This window comes from Triticum dicoccoides, chromosome 2A (assembly GCF_002162155.2).
Source record: "Triticum dicoccoides isolate Atlit2015 ecotype Zavitan chromosome 2A, WEW_v2.0, whole genome shotgun sequence".
NCBI classification, from domain to species: Eukaryota; Viridiplantae; Streptophyta; class Magnoliopsida; order Poales; family Poaceae; genus Triticum; species Triticum dicoccoides.
Genome location: NC_041382.1, coordinates 146,726,142 through 146,741,684, shown reverse-complemented (window position 1 = coordinate 146,741,684; position 15,543 = coordinate 146,726,142).

The window sequence follows — 15,543 nt, the reverse complement described above, 5'->3', positions numbered from 1 at the left end:
CCTGTTGTAGGGAATGAATAAGTATCTTCCGGTGTCTACCATTGGCGACACCATGGAAATATCGCGTATTCGAATCACCTTTGAGGATAAATTGAGAGTTCGAATGTTGGTACCACTTGAGTTCCTCCTCGCGCAACATGCGAGCTAACTTGGCATTTGATTGACTCTCGATCTCTAATTCGAGGTCAGAGAGAGCTCTAATCGCTGCCAAAGCTTCTAAATCATCAATAATGGATGAAAGACAAAGCTTCTCCTTTTTGAGGATACCCGCAGTGTGCCTAGCCCAACCATGAAGGAACTTACGTAATGCACGCATTTTGTTGTTCCATTTGTGTATTGGGGTAGGCCCGGCAACCGGTTTATCCACACCTCCTTGACCATTTCATAGAATCCATCTCGATGCAACCAACCTAGTTCAAACTTGAACTTGCGTCGGTGTTGTGGATGTGGCGATCCAGTGGTTAAGAGGATGGGTGTTGGGTTTCGTAGTAATTTCAAAAAAAATTCCTACGCACACACAGGATCATGTGATGCATAGCAACGAGGGGAGAGTATTGTCTACGTACCCAACGCAGACCGACTGCGGAAGCGATGACACGACGTAGAGGAAGTAGTCGTACGTCTTCACGATCCAACCGATCAAGTACCGAAACTACGGCACCTCCGAGTTCGAGCACACGTTCAGCTCGATGACGATCCCCGGACTCCGATCCAGCAAAGTGTCGCGGAAGAGTTTCGCCAGCACGACGATGTGGTGACGATCTTGATGTACTACAGCAGCAGGGCTTCGCCTAAACTCCGCTACAGTATTATCGAGGAATATGGTGGCAGGGGGCACCGCACACGGCTAAGGAATAGATCAGGTGGATCAACTTGTGTCAACTTGTGTGTTTAGAGGTGCCCCTGCCTCCGTATATAAAGGAGCCAAGGGGGGAGGGGGCGCCGGCCAAGAGAGAGAGGCGCAGGAGGAGTCCTACTCCTACCGGGAGTAGGACTCCCCCCCAATCCTATTCCAACTAGGATTCCCAAGGGGGAAAGAGGGAGAGGGGTGGCCGGCCACCTCTCCTAGTCCTAATAGGACTAGGGGAAGGGGGGAGGCGCGCAGCCCCCTTGGGCTGCCCCTTTCTCCTTTCCACTAAGGCCCATGATGGCCCATATGGCTCCCGGGGGGTTCCGGTAACCTCCCGGTAACCCGGTAAAATCCCGATTTCACCCGGAACACTTCCGATGTCCAAACATAGGCTTCCAATATATCAATCTTTATGTCTCGACCATTTCGAGACTCCTCGTCATGTCCGTGATCACATCCGGGACTCCGAACAACCTTCGGTACATCAAAATGCATAAACTCATAATATAAATGTCATCGTAACCTTAAGCGTGCGGACCCTACGGGTTCGAGAACAATGTAGACATGACCGAGACACGTCTCCGGTCAATAACCAATAGCGGGACCTGGATGCCCATATTGGCTCCTACATATTCTACGAAGATCTTTATCGGTCAGACCGCATAACAACATACGTTGTTCCCTTTGTCATCGGTATGTTACTTGCCCGAGATTCGATCGTCGGTATCCAATACCTAGTTCAATCTCGTTACCGGCAAGTCTCTTTACTCGTCCCGTAATACATCATCTCACAACTAACATATTAGTTGTAATGCTTGCAAGGCTTATGTGATGTGTATTACCGAGAGGGCCCAGAGATACCTCTCCGACAATCGGAGTGACAAATCCTAATCTCGAAATACGCCAACCCAACATCGACCATTGGAGACACCTGTAGTACTCCTTTATAATCACCCAGTTACGTTGTGACGTTTGGTAGTACCCAAAGTGTTCCTCCGGTAAACGGGAGTTGCATAATCTCATAGTCATAGGAACATGTATAAGTCATGAAGAAAGCAATAGCAACATACTAAACGATCGTGTGCTAAGCTAATGGAATGGGTCATGTCAATCAGATCATTCAACTAATGATGTGACCTCGTTAATCAAATAACAACTCATTGTTCATGGTTAGGAAACATAACCATCTTTGATTAACGAGCTAGTCAAGTAGAGGCATACTAGTGACACTTTGTTTGTCTATGTATTCACACATGTATTATGTTTCCGGTTAATACAATTCTAGCATGAATAATAAACATTTATCATGAAATAAGTAAATAAATAATAACTTTATTATTGCCTCTAGGGCATATTTCCTTCAGTCTCCCACTTGCACTAGAGTCAATAATCTAGTTCACATCGCCATGTGATTTAATAGCAATAGTTCATTTACCATGTGATTAACACCCATAGTTCACATCGATATGTGATCAACACCCAAAGGGTTTACTAGAGTCAGTAATCTAGTTCGCATCGCTATGTGATTAACACCCAAAGAGTACTAAGGTGTAATCATGTTTTGCTTGTGAGATAATTTTAGTCAACAGGTCTGTCACATACAGATCTGTAAGTATTTTGCGAATTTCTATGTCAACAATGCTCTGCACGGAGCTATTCTAGCTAATTGCTCCCACTTTCAATATGTATCCAGATTGAGACTTAGAATCATCTGGATCAGTGTCAAAAAACTTGCATCGACGTAACCCTTTACGACAAACCTTTTTGTCACGTCCATAATCGAGAAACATATCCTTATTCCACTAAGGATAATTTTGACCGCTGTCCAGTGATCTACTCCTAGATCACTATTGTACTCCCTTGCCAAACTCAGTGGTAGGGCATACAATAGATCTGGTATACAGCATGGCATATTTTATAGAACCTAAGACTGAGGCATAGGGAATGACTTTCATTCTCTTTCTATCTTCTGTCGTGGTCAGGCTTTGAGTTTTACTCAACTTCACACCTTTGTAACACAGGTAAGAAACCTTTTTCTTTGACTGTTCCATTTTGAACTACTTCAAAATCTTGTCAAGGTATGTACTCATTGAAAACTTATCAAGTGTCTTGATCTATCTCTATAGATCTTGATACTTAATATGTAAGCAACTTCACCGAGGTCTTTCTTTGAAAAACTCCTTTCAAACACTCCTTTATGCTTTGCAGAATAATTCTACATTATTCCCGATCAACAATATGTCATTCACATATACTTATCAGAAATGTTGTAGTGCTCCCACTCACTTTCTTGTAAATACAGGCTTCACCGCAAGTCTATATAAAACCATATGCTTTGATCAACTCATCAAAGCGTATATTCCAACTCCGAGATGCTTGCACCAGTCCATAAATGGATCGCTGGAGCTTGCACACTTTTGTTAGCTCCCTTTGGATTGACAAAACCTTCCGGTTGCATCATATACAACTCTTCTTCCAGAAATCCATTCAGGAATGCAGTTTTGACATCCATCTGCCAAATTTTATAATCATAAAATGCGGCAATCTCTAACATGATTCGGACGGATTTAAGCATCGTTACGGGTGAGAAGGTCTCATCGTAGTCAATCCCTTGAACTTGCCGAAAACCTTTTGCGACAAGTCGAGCTTTGTAGACAGTAACATTACCATCAGCGTCAGTCTTCTTCTTAAAGATCCATTTATTCTCAATTGCTTGCCGATCATCGGGCAAGTCAACCAAAGTCCATACTTTGTTCTCATACATGGATCTCATCTCAGATTTCATGGCTTCAAGCCACTTTGCGGAATCTGGGCTCACCATCGCTTCTTCATAGTTCGTAGGTTCATCATGATCTAGTAGCATGACTTCCAGAAAAGGATTATCGTACCACTCTGGCGCGGATCTTACTCTGGTTGATCTACGAGGTTCAGTAGTATCTTGTTCTGAAGTTTCATGATCATTATCATTGGCTTCCTCACTAACTGGTGTAGGTGTCACAGAAACAGTTTTCTGTGATGAACTACTTTCCAGTAAGGGAGCAGGTACAGTTACCTCGTCAAGTTCTACTTTCCTCCCACTCACTTCTTTCGAGAGAAACTCCTTCTCTAGAAATGATCCATTCTTAGCAACGAATGTCTTGCCTTCGGATCTGTGATAGAAGGTGTACCCAACAGTTTCCTTTGGGTATCATATGAAGACATATTTCTCCGATTTGGGTTCGAGCTTATCAGGTTGAAGCTTTTTCACATAAGCATCGCAGCCCCAAACTTTAAGAAACGACAACTTTGGTTTCTTGCCAAACCACAGTTCATAAGGCGTCGTCTCAACGGATTTTGATGGTGCCCTATTTAACGTGAATGCGGCCGTCTCTAAAGCATAACTCCAAAAACGATAGTGGTAGATCGGTAAGAGACATCATAGATCGCGCCATATCTAATAAAGTACGGTTATGATGTTCGGACACACCATTATGCTGTGGTGTTCCATGTGGCATGAGTTTGTGAAACTATTCCACATTGTTTTAATTGAAGACCAAACTCGTAACTCAAATATTTTACCTCTGCGATCATGTCGTAGAAACTTTTATTTTTTTGTCACAATGATTTTCCACTTCACTCTGAAATTCTTTGAACTGTTCAAATGTTTCAGACTTATGTTTCATCAAGTAGATATCCCCATATCTGCTCAAATCATCTGTGAAGGTCAGAAAATAATGATATCTGCTGCAAGCCTTAACATTCACCGGACCACATACATCAGTATGTATGATCTCCAATAAATCTGTTGCTTGCTTCATTGTTCCGGAGAACGGCGTTTTAGTCATCTTGCTCAAAAGGCATGGTTCACAAGCATCAAGTGATTCATAATCAAGTGATTCCAAAATCCCATCAGCATGGAATTTCTTCATGCGCTTTACACCAATATGACCTAAACGGTAGTGCTACAAATAAGTTGCACTATCATTATTAACTTTACATTTTTTGGTTTCAATATTATGATTATGTGTATCACTACGATCGAGATCCAACGAACTATTTTCATTGGGTGTGTAACCATATAAGGTTTTATTCATGTAAACAGAACAACAATTTATTCTCTTACTTAAATGAATAACCATATTACAATAAACATGATCAAATCATATTCATGCTCAACGCAAACACCAAATAACACTTATTCAGGTTCAACACTAATCCCGAAAGTTTAGGGAGTGTGCGATGATGATCATATCAATCTTGGAACCACTTCCAACACACATCGTCACTTCACCCTTAACTAGTCTCTGTTTATTCTGCAACTCCCGTTTTGAGTTACTAATCTTAGCAACTGAACTAGTATCAAATACTGAGGGGTTGCTATAAACACTACTAAAGTACACATCAATAACATGTATATCAAATATACTTATGTTCACTTTGCCATCCTTATTATCCGCCAATCACTTGGGGTAGTTCCGCTTCCAGTGACCAGTCCCTTTGCAGTACAAACACTTAGTCTCAGGCTTAGGACCAGACTTGGGCTTCTTAATTTGAGCAGCAACTTGCTTGCTGTTCTTCTTGAAGTTCCCCTTCTTCCCTCTGCCCTTTTCTTGAAACTAGTGGTCTTGTCTACCATCAACATTTGATGTTTTTCTCGATTTCTACCTTCGTCAATTTCCGCATTACGAAGAGCTTGGGAATCGTTTTTGTTATCCCTTGCATATCATAGTTCATCATGAAGTTCTACTAACTTGGTGATGGTGACTAGAGAATTCTGTCAATCACTATCTTATCTGGAAGATTAACTCCCACTTGATTCAAGCGATTGTAGTACTCAGACAATCTGGGCACATGCTCACTAGTTGAGCGATTCTCCTCCATCTTGTAGCTATAGAACTTGTTGGAGACTTCATATCTCTCAACTTGGGTATTTGCTTGAAATATTAACTTCAACTCCTGGAACATCTCATATGCTCCATGACGTTCAAAACGTTTTTTGAAGTCCCGATTCTAAGCCGTTAAGCATGGTGCACTTAAACTATCAAGTAGTCATCATATTGAGCTAGCCAAACGTTCATAACGTCTGCATCTGCTCCTGCAATAGGTCCGTCACCTAGCGGTGCATCAAGGACATAATTCTTCTGTGCAGCAATGAGGATAAACCTCAGATCACGGATCCAATCCGCATCTTTGCTACTAACATCTTTCAACACAATTTTCTCTAGGAACATATCAGAAAAAACATATGAAAGCAACAACGCGAGCTATTGGTCTACAACATAGATATGCTAATACTACCATGACTAAGTTCATGATAAATTAAAGTTCAATTAATCATATTACTTAAGAACTCCCACTTAGATAGACATCCCTCTAATCCTCTAAGTGATTACGTGATCCAAATCAACTAAACCATGACCGATCATCACGTGAGATGGAGTAGTTTTCAATGATGAACATCGTTATGTTGATCATATCTACTATATGATTCACGCTCGACCTTTCGGTCTCCGTGTTCCGAGGCCATATCTGCATATGCTAGGCTCGTCAAGTTTAACCTGAGTATTCTGCGTGTGCAAAAACTGGCTTGCACCCGTTGTAGATGGACGTAGAGCTTATCACACCCGATCATCACGTGGTGTCTGGGCACGACGAACTTTGGCAACGGTGCATACTCAGGGAGAACACTTCTTGATAATTTAGTGAGAGATCATCTTATAATGCTACCGTCAATCAAAGCAAGATAAGATGCATAAAAAGATAAACATCACATGCAATCAATATAAGTGATATGATATGGCCATCATCATCTTGTGCTTGTGATCTCCATCTCCGAAGCACCGTCATGATCACCATCGTCACCGGCGCGACACCTTGATCTCCATCGTAGCATCGTTGTCGTCTTGCCAATCTTATGCTTTCACGACTATCACTACCATTTAGTAATAAAGTAAAGCATTACATCGCGATTGCATTGCATACAATAAAGCGACAACCATATGGCTCCTGCCAGTTGCCGATAACTTGGTTACAAAACATGATCATCTCATACAATAAAATTCAGCATCATGCCTTGACCATATCACATCACAACATGCCCTGCAAAAACAAGTTAGACGTCCTCTACTTTGTTGTTGCATGTTTTACGTGGCTGCTACGGGCTTAAGTAAGAACCAATCTCACCTACGCATCAAAACCACAACGATAGTTTGTCAAATAGACTCCGTTTTAACCTTCGCAAGGACCGGGCGTAGCCATACTTGGTTCAACTAAAGTTGGAGAGACAGTCGCCCGCAAGCCATCTCTGTGCAAAGCACGTCGAGGGAACCGGTCTCGCGTAAGCGTACGCGTAAGGTTGGTCTGGGTCGTCTCGTCCAACAATACCGCCGAACCAAAGTATGACATGCTGGTAGGCAGTATGACTTGTATCGTCCACAACTCACTTGTGTTCTACTCGTGCATATAACATCAACATCAATAACCTGGCTCGGATACCACTGTTGGGTTTCGTAGTAATTTCAAAAAATTTCCTACGCACACGCAAGATCATGTGATGCATAGCAACGAGGGGAGAGTATTGTCTACGTACCCAACGCAGACCGACTGCGGAAGCGATGACACGACGTAGAGGAAGTAGTCGTACGTCTTCTCGATCCAACCGATCAAGCACCGAAACTACGGCACCTCCGAGTTCGAGCACACGTTCAGCTCGATGACGATCCCCGGACTCCGATCCAGCAAAGTGTCGGGGAAGAGTTTCGTCAGCACGACGGCGTGGTGACGATCTTGATGAACTACAGCAGCAGGGCTTCGCCTAAACTCCGCTACAGTATTATCGAGGAATATGGTGGCAGGGGGCACCGCACATGGCTAAGGAATCGATCACGTGGATCAACTTGTGTCAACTTGTGTGTTTAGAGGTGCCCCTGCCTCCGTATATAAAGGAGGAGAGGAGGGGAGGCTGGCCGGCCAAAGAGGGAGGCGCAGGAGAGTCCTACTCCCTCTGGGAGTAGGATTCCTCCCCCCAATCCTAGTCCAACTAGGATTCCTCGGAGGGGAAGGGAGAGAGGGGGGCCGGCCACCTTCTCCTAGTCCTAATAGGACTAGGGGAGGGGAAAGAGGCGCAGCCACCTTGGGCTGCCCCTTTCTCCTTTCCACTAAGGCCCATGATGGCCCATATGGCTCCCGGGGGGTTCCGGTAACCTCCCGGTAACCCGGTAAAATCCCGATTTCACCCGGAACACTTCCGATTTCCAAACATAGGCTTCCAATATATCAATCTTTACGTCTCGACCATTTCGAGACTCCTGTGGCAGTGATTGGAGAATTCTGTCAATGACGCAATCATCTGGAAGATTAACTCCCAATTGAATCAAGTGATTATTATACCCAGACATTTTGAGTATATGCTCACTGACAGAACTGTTCTCTTCCATCTTGCAGCTATAGAACTTATTGGAGACTTCATATCTCTCAATCCGGGCATTTGCTTGAAATATTAACTTCAACTCCTGGAACATCTCATATGCTCCATGACGTTCAAAACGTCGTTGAAGTCCCGATTCTAAGCCGTAAAGCATGGCACACTGAACTATCGAGTAGTCATCAGCTTTGCTCTGCCAGACGTTCATAACATCTGGCGTTGCTCCAGCAGCAGGCCTGGCACCCAGCGGTGCTTCCAGGACGTAATTCTTCTGTGCAGCAATGAGGATAATCCTCAAGTTACGGACCCAGTCCGTGTAATTGCTACCATCATCTTTCAACTTTGCTTTCTCAAGGAACGCATTAAAATTCAACGGAACAACAGCACGAGCCATCTATCTACAATCAACATAAACAAGCAAGATACTATCAGGTACTAAGTTCATGATAAATTTAAGTTCAATTAATCATATTACTTAAGAACTCCCACTTAGATAGACATCCCTCTAATCCTCTAAGTGATTACGTGATCCAAATCAACTAAACCATAACCGATCATCATGTGAGATGGAGTAGTTTTCAATGGTGAACATCGTTATGTTGATCATATCTACTATATGATTCACGCTCGACCTTTCGGTCTCCGTGTTCCGAGGCCATATCTGCATATGCTAGGCTCGTCAAGTTTAACCTGAGTATTCTGCGTGTGCAAAAACTGGCTTGCACCCGTTGTAGATGGACGTAGAGCTTATCACACCCGATCATCACGTGGTGTCTGGGCACGACGAACTTTGGCAACGGTGCATACTCAGGGAGAACACTTCTTGATAATTTAATGAGAGATCATCTTATAATGCTACCGTCAATCAAAGCAAGATAAGATGCATAAAAAGATAAACATCACATGCAATCAATATAAGTGATATGATATGGCCATCATCATCTCGTGCTTGTGATCTCCATCTCCGAAGAACCGTCATGATCACCATCGTCACCGGCGCGACACCTTGATCTCCATCGTAGCATCGTTGTCGTCTCGCCAATCTTATGCTTTCACGACTATCACTACCGTTTAGTAATAAAGTTAAGCATTACATCGCGATTGCATTGCATACAATAAAGCGACAACCATATGGCTCCTGCCAGTTGCCGATAACTTGGTTACAAAACATGATCATCTCATACAATAAAATTCAGCATCATGCCTTGACCATATCACATCACAACATGCCCTGCAAAAACAAGTTAGACGTCCTCTACTTTGTTGTTGCATGTTTTACGTGGCTGCTACGGGCTTAAGTAAGAACCAATCTCACCTACACATCAAAACCACAACGATAGTTTGTCAAATAGACTCCGTTTTAACCTTCGCAAGGACCGGGCGTAGCCATACTTGGTTCAACTAAAGTTGGAGAGACAGTCGCCCGCAAGCCATCTCTGTGCAAAGCACGTCGAGGGAACCGGTCTCGCGTAAGCGTACGCGTAAGGTTGGTCCGGGTCGTCTCGTCCAACAATACCGCCGAACCAAAGTATGACATGCTGGTAGGCAGTATGACTTGTATCGTCCACAACTCACTTGTGTTCTACTCGTGCATATAACATCAACATAAATAACCTGGCTCTGATACCACTGTTGGGTTTCGTAGTAATTTCAAAAAAAATTCCTACGCACACACAGGATCATGTGATGCATAGCAACGAGGGGAGAGTATTGTCTACGTACCCAACGCAGACCGACTGCGGAAGCGATGACACGACGTAGAGGAAGTAGTCGTACGTCTTCACGATCCAACCGATCAAGTACCGAAACTACGGCACCTCCGAGTTCGAGCACACGTTCAGCTCGATGACGATCCCCGGACTCCGATCCAGCAAAGTGTCGGGGAAGAGTTTCGTCAGCACGACGGCGTGGTGACGATCTTGATGTACTACAGCAGCAGGGCTTCGCCTAAACTCCGCTACAGTATTATCGAGGAATATGGTGGCAGGGGGCACCGCACACGGCTAAGGAATAGATCACGTGGATCAACTTGTGTCAACTTGTGTGTTTAGAGGTGCCCCTGCCTCCGTATATAAAGGAGCCAAGGGGGGAGGGGGCGCCGGCCAAGAGAGAGAGGCGCAGGAGGAGTCCTACTCCTACCGGGAGTAGGACTCCCCCCCAATCCTATTCCAACTAGGATTCCCAAGGGGGAAAGAGGGAGAGGGGTGGCCGGCCACCTCTCCTAGTCCTAATAGGACTAGGGGAAGGGGGGAGGCGCGTAGCCCCCTTGGGCTGCCCCTTTCTCCTTTCCACTAAGGCCCATGATGGCCCATATGGCTCCCGGGGGGTTCCGGTAACCTCCCGGTAACCCGGTAAAATCCCGATTTCACCCGGAACACTTCCGATGTCCAAACATAGGCTTCCAATATATCAATCTTTATGTCTCGACCATTTCGAGACTCCTCGTCATGTCCGTGATCACATCCGGGACTCCGAACAACCTTCGGTACATCAAAATACATAAACTCATAATATAACTGTCATCGTAACCTTAAGCGTGCGGACCCTACGGGTTCGAGAACAATGTAGACATGACCGAGACACGTCTCTGGTCAATAACCAATAGCGGGACCTGGATGCCCATATTGGCTCCTACATATTCTACGAAGATCTTTATCGGTCAGACCGCATAACAACATACGTTGTTCCCTTTGTCATCGGTATGTTACTTGCCCGAGATTCGATCGTCGGTATCCAATACCTAGTTCAATCTCGTTACTGGCAAGTCTCTTTACTCGTTCCGTAATACATCATCTCACAACTAACATATTAGTTGTAATGCTTGCAAGGCTTATGTGATGTGTATTACCGAGAGGGCCAGAGATACCTCTCCGACAATCGGAGTGACAAATCCTAATCTCGAAATACGCCAACCCAACATCGACCATTGAAGACACCTGTAGTACTCCTTTATAATCACCCAGTTACGTTGTGACGTTTGGTAGTACCCAAAGTGTTCCTCCGGTAAACGGGAGTTGCATAATCTCATAGTCATAGGAACATGTATAAGTCATGAAGAAAGCAATAGCAACATACTAAACGATCGTGTGCTAAGCTAATGGAATGGGTCATGTCAATCAGATCATTCAACTAATGATGTGACCTCGTTAATCAAATAACAACTCATTGTTCATGGTTAGGAAACATAACCATCTTTGATTAACGAGCTAGTCAAGTAGAGGCATACTAGTGACACTTTGTTTGTCTATGTATTCACACATGTATTATGTTTCCGGTTAATACAATTCTAGCATGAATAATAAACATTTATCATGAAATAAGGAAATAAATAATAACTTTATTATGGCCTCTAGGGCATATTTCCTTCAATGGGTCCATGGTCTGAGGTAGCCTCTATACGAGGAAGAGCGCGAACAGAAACCATAGGGAATTTGGATTCCCAGTCGGTATCCATTAAAACGCGATCTAGTTTCTCATAAGTCGGCTCCGGAAGATTGTTCGCCCAAGTGAATTGTCTTCCAATCATTGAAACCTCTCGCAAATCTAGACTGTCTATGACAGCATTGAAAAGGAAAGGCCAGTGATTATCAAACCTACCTCGGCTTTTCTCACTTGGAAATCGTAGCAAATTAAAATCCCCACCAATAAGAATGGGGTAGGGATTATCTTTCGCTAGATTAACCAGTTCACGGAGAAAAACGGCCTTGAGTTCATCCTGGGATGCCCCATACACGGCAACGAGGGTCCATGTGAAGTTGTCAGCTTTGTTTTGGATATGGAGTTTAATATGAAACTCTCCTTCCGAACTAGCCAAAACATCCATAGTCTCTGTGTTAACGCCGAGTAAAATGCCCCCAGAACGACCTCGAGGAGATCGTGAAATCCAGTTATAATCTATCCCGCCAGAAAGGCGGTTAAGCAGACTTACTGAGAAATCACGTCTTCCCGTTTTAGATAAAGCCAAAAAATCTAAATTGTACTCCCTATTACATTCCACAATGAATAGATGTTTAGCCAAGTCACCAAGACCTCTGCTATTAAAGAACATGCCATTCATGAGGAAACAATAGGAGATTTAGAAAATTTCGCCCTTTTAGAGGGTTTATGACCTTTTTTCGACTGATCAGACTTGGATTTACGACCGGAAGTTGTAAGCTCAATCAATGAACTAAGCCCGGGTTCCTCCAAACCCACGTCTGAAACCTCCCCTACTACATGAGCGAGTAGCTGACCATCTGATGTGGCATGCAGCTCCTCCTCATCTAGATGTGATATAAAAGATTTGCTAGAAACTTGTGGAGTAACCTTCAATCGGTCATATTCCAAATGTCTCAAAGCGTTTGCGGAAACAGAAATATCATTCTCATTATTTCCTAGACTAACACCCACATTATTTAACTTAGCAACAATGGATGTAGTAGAAAAAGATAAAAATGATTTGGGCGATGACGAAGTACCTTGGTTGTCAAGATTCTGCACAGCTTTACGCCGCATAGCCTTGATCAAAGAGTCCTCCTCGGTGTCCGTCCTTCCATCATCGGCCACAGCATGACGGCCACTTCGGCGTGTGGATGTCACCCCCGGTGAAGAATGTCGCGCATGCACTGCTGCCGGAGGAGGGGATGAGGGTGGAGTAACAACCCCCTCCCCGGCAATCTCGACCACCGGTACACGTGGCGCCGCTGCCAAAGATGGCCTTACTGCAGGCATGGGTGAGGCGAACACGTCCGGCTCTGCCTGAGATCCAAGAGCAGCAGACTGAGACTGAGCAGCAGCCGTAGGTTCAACTATGCATGGCTCCACACCCTGGAGTCGACCTTCACGTCCAAGCCCACTAGAAGCATGCATGTCTAGCTCTACGTGAGCTGCATGCATGTCTTGCTCCACGTGAGCTGCCTGCTTGTCTGCCTCAACCGAAGCCATGGGTTGCCGGCTCACCACAGGCGTGATCGGATGTCCCGCTATGCCTCCGGCGGCCTGCACCGGCTTGAAGACGGCCGGCTTGGCCGCCGCTGTCCGCGTCGGCGGTGGCGGCTGCGACGCCACCTTCGCAGCAGGTTGTAGGTGCACTGAAGAAGATTTCGGGCGCCCCGCCGAGCCGCCGGTGGCTTGCACCGACTGGAGGGCAGTGGACTGTGATGATGCCGGCTGAGAATGCGGCGCCGGCTGCGATGCAAACAAAGCGCACGGTAAAGAAGTTGAGGACGACTCCTGCGTATGATCCCGCGGCGATCTTTCTAGAGAACTACTCAAAGTGGAGTTGACTCTAAGATTCGCGACAAGCTCCATGCCTCTTGGCGTCTGCGGCGAAGAGTTAAACGGAGTGACCGCCCAAAGCACAGGACCACCTCTCGTTGCACCACCAGAGCCAGCACTCGACAGTTCCCGGTGTTGAACTTGAGTCACATGAGTGTTATCCTTCGGGGCTGAACTAGACAATGGATGGTTCGACGGATTTCCATTGTGTTCCGAAGTGTCCATCTCATCATCCTTCGCCTTAGCGCCGCTATCATCGTCAGCATCATCACCCTTGCGTCTCCAAATGAACGGGACAAAGTCAGGGTCCGGAATGTATCCTGCCGGCTCCCTCCTGAACGTGAATGTGTAGCCCTTGAGCTTAACCACCACATCTGAAGCAACAAAGGCCCAGCGTCGTCCTTGTCCTTTGACAGAATCTGAGAGTTAGTCATACCCACGAGAATACGAACAACTCCACGGCGACGCAGGCTAATAAGATCCACGTCCAAGGTCTTGCCCATCAAAGTACCCACAACCCACAAGCCCCAAAAATGGCGCACCGTATGGGGAACCCCCTCGGCATGGAGCCAAATCTTCTGGAGCTCTAGCTTATGTGGGACCTCCTGAGACCTCCATGCGGTAACGCTCATCTGAGAATTAACAGACGGGACGGTCATCTGTATACCATCCACCCTGTCCAAGTCCTCGAAATACGGAAAGCTAACAAGGTATGCATCATGCCCGTGTTGAATAGCCTCCCACTTCCATTGATCATGTACCGGGCATCTCCTGGCAATCTGGCTCTCAACTATACTAGACGGTACCATTAAACCGGTAACCTGAACTCGGGCGATCGGAGACTATGTTGGTGCTAAGTGATCTTTCACCACGCAATCAGGCAACTGGACAAAGTACGTCTCCTCAGCACCAACTTCCGAAACAAAAGCATTGGGTCTAGGGAGTTTGAGAACCGGACACTGCAGCGTTGGATGAGCGATTTTTCACAAATATAACAGTAGTGTTGCACAGTGCAATCCTTCGCTGCATGCGTATCAACCACACACTTCCAGCAATGTACCCCTTTGTTAGCCTTGTACTTGGGCGCCGTATCCACCTGCACATCAGACACTGGAGCAGCCAACGGTGTGACATCGAGAGTAGCAGACCCCTGTGGCGTACTCTGCACAACCTGTTGATATTGCCCGTGCTGATATGATTGCATGTGCTGCTGCGGTATGGATTGCTGCTGAAATTGTTGTTGAACTGGCACATGCTGCGGGGGGTGATGAAAACCATGTTGCAAATCTCCACCCGCATGGTGTTGCTGCTGCTGAGGCGGCTTCTTCTTTTTTTTGCATTTTTGAGCCGGCTGAGCCACAACCCCACCGGAATGGAATAGCGGAGGGGCGGATACCCTTGTTGGCGGAACCCCGTACATGGACGGTTGCCCTCCGGCGACGGCCGTACCGTATGTCAAGGCGTACTGCCCTCCCTGGCCGTATCCAGGGGGCTGCTGCAGTGGTGGGCCATAGCTGTAGACCGGCGCCGGACCCCGCTGCTGATGTGGAGGACCGGAGTATCCCGGCGCCTGAGCCGGAGGACGCGAAGGACCGGGAGTCGGCCCCACGATCGGAGGGGCACGAGGGTTTGGCCCTCCCGAGGCTACGGCGCCACGCGCCGTCGGAGGAACGCCCGCCATGGGGCGCTCAAGCGTCGCCGCGACCGCCGCGTAGGAGCGGGCAACGACCCCGGCGCTTGGGGGTGGAGCCGGAGTTGGAGTCGGCGACTGTGCGGTGTGCAGAGGTTCGGCGGCGGACGAGGGCGACGATGAATTGAGCGATGGAGTTGCTGTGCTCGCGGTCTGCTGATTAGGGAAACCTGCCCAGATCGCCCGCATACGCAGTTTCAGAAAGGCCCAGGAAAACACTACCTGGCCCGTCTCCGTCGTTGCATGCATGGGCCCAAAGCCCGAGGCCACATGAGTTTGAATTCTCGGTGATCTCGGCCCCGAACCCGGCTCCCGAACGACCTCAGATCCCGGGGAAGTTTCGGT